This window comes from Talpa occidentalis, unplaced genomic scaffold (genome assembly GCF_014898055.3).
Source record: "Talpa occidentalis isolate TD23 unplaced genomic scaffold, MPIMG_talOcc4v2.1 talOcc4.10, whole genome shotgun sequence".
Lineage (NCBI taxonomy): Eukaryota > Metazoa > Chordata > Mammalia > Eulipotyphla > Talpidae > Talpa > Talpa occidentalis.
This window is the reverse complement of record NW_023600993.1, coordinates 32,584,351-32,586,599: the sequence shown is the minus strand read 5'-3', so window position 1 is coordinate 32,586,599 and position 2,249 is coordinate 32,584,351. Positions and strand designations below refer to the sequence as shown.

The following is a 2,249-nucleotide window of genomic DNA, read 5'->3' as shown; positions in this document are numbered from 1 at the left end:
AGGGGAGACAGATACTAAACAGATCATTGGAATCAGTACCTGGAGCTCGTAGTCTGGAAGAAGTAAGATAAGACATACATGATTATAATTCATCAAACCTTCACAGAACCGCCATTCTGGGCCAGGTGCTAAGGTTAAAAAGATGCATAGACTGCAGTCCCTGTCCCTTAGCAACTCCTAGGCTAGTGGCAGAAAGGGGAACCTGAACAAGTTAGCACTTTGGGGTTACTTGGAATCCTGGGTGATAACTGCCAGTTACTAACTGGGTGGTAACTGTCAGTTACCTGGGTGATAACTGTCAGTTACCTGGGTGATAACTGTCAGTTACCTGGGTGATAACTGTCAGCGAGGGTGTGGAGCAAAAGGAATCCTCCTACACTGTTGATGGGAATGTGGACTGGCCCAGGCCCTCTGGAAACAGTATGGAGTTTCCTCAAAGTATTTAAAAAAGATCTATAACATATCCCAGAAATTCCATTCTGGGGTAGAAATTCCATTCTACCCAAAGAATACAAAAAAAGCTAGTTCAAAGGGATAAATGCACTCTTCTGTTCAATGCAGCACTGTTTACCATATGTCAAGTTATGAAAACAAGCCGAGTGTCCAATTACAGAGGTGCAGGTAAGGACATATATATATACATGATAGAATACTACTAAACTGTTAAAAAAGATGAACTGTTGCCATTTGTCCACTGGAAATGGAGGGCATGAGGCTAAGTGAAATAAGTCAGAAGGAGAAAGGCAAATACAGGATGATTTCACTCATATGCGGAATACGGAGGACGAAAACAAAGACATGAAGAAAACTAAACCAAAACAAAGCCTAGAAACATGACTGCAGAATTGAGGTTATTAGAGAGGAGGGGAGCTGGGGGAGGGAACAAAGTGGGGAGGGGGTCCAATGGTCTACGGTAAAGGCCTATGGGTGCTTTTATGTAGTGATGTATATGAGCAGGTGTGAACTACACCCTTAAATCATATACAGCATTGGTTGTAAACCAATGTTACCTCAAAAAAAAAAATCTTAACAGGGTTTCACCTTTTTTTTTTTTGTCTTCTGTGGCCTTTAACACCACCAGAGCTGCAATAACTATTCTAGTTCCAATGTGTGATATTTCAAATCTGTATGAGTTTTAAATTTTCTGTTATTTAGCACCAAAGAAGGGAGATGTGCATCCGGCTTTTCTCACTGATACCTGCAACTCACTTCAAGCACAGATGAGTCAACTCCTCTTGCCTTCCTCTGCTTTGATGTTAAGGCCCAGGCTATATGACCAAAGTCAGAATTGTGAGCAAAATTCTCTGGTAGACTTGGTGTCTTCAGCGGCGCTCACTGGGGAGAGGAGCCCAGAATAAAGCAATGCATCCAAAAGAGAATGTGTTTAAATCTGAACTTTTGTCTTTTTTCAAATGAAAAGGGAACGTTATCTCCAACATGAGGAATGAGGAACAATTGTATATAAGCACATTCAAGAAAGAATTAACACCAAGCATTGGAATATTATCATTTTCAAAAAAAAAAGAATGAAATCACTGTATTTGTGAGTATGGTGGACGCTCTCCCACAGGTCCTTTCCATTCACAGCCGTGGTTTCCCCTTGGCCTGTCTGCACACAGCCCCTCTTCTCCCATACACAGATCCTTTCTCCTCTTGCTTTTTTCTCCCAAACAATTCATGAAATCACTTGATATTTTATCTAGGTAGAGAAAAGTCAACAAGTGCCAAGGGCTGAAGAAAATTCTGTGAGAAAAGAAATACCGAGGCTGGGCCTCCCCGGTGGTGCAGCGGTTGAGCGCTGGGCTGCGAAGCTGCCTGCAGTCTTTGCAGCGCTGGTTCGATCCCTGGACGCCAGTGAGGGTCCCACATGGTGCACAGACCTCTCCTGCCGCCCGCTGCTCCCCTCAGCAGTGTACTTTGTCAGTCTGCCTGCTCTGTTCCCCGCTCTGGCTCTGGTGAATTCTCTCACCCTCCTGCGCTTCTGACTGTACCTAGTGCTTGTATAAATAAATAAATAAATATTGAAAAAAAAAAAAAAAACCTTAAAAAAACATACTGAGGCTGCCTGTCTTCAGGCAGATTGACTTCTGATAGAGGCAGGATGTAAAAGACATGGAATGACAGTGGGCGATACCGGAAGAACAGATAGGGCTCCTCTCTGTAGAATAGTGAAATCTGATTTCTGCATGGGGTTAGATTGTACTTCATTTATGTCCATGAACAGGTATTATGGTAATGTAAATCTCGTA

The 2,249-nt window shown here is 42.8% G+C and overlaps 1 long non-coding RNA gene across 1 annotated transcript; it reads left to right on the top strand.

Moving 5' to 3' along the window:
- Positions 1–341: 341 nt before the first annotated feature.
- Positions 342–1,992, top strand: LOC129146511 (uncharacterized). The gene is made up of 3 exons (XR_008553362.1): positions 342–621; positions 1,156–1,543; positions 1,704–1,992. It is a non-coding gene; the product is annotated as an uncharacterized LOC129146511 (long non-coding RNA).
- The last annotated feature ends 257 nt before the right edge of the window (positions 1,993–2,249 follow it).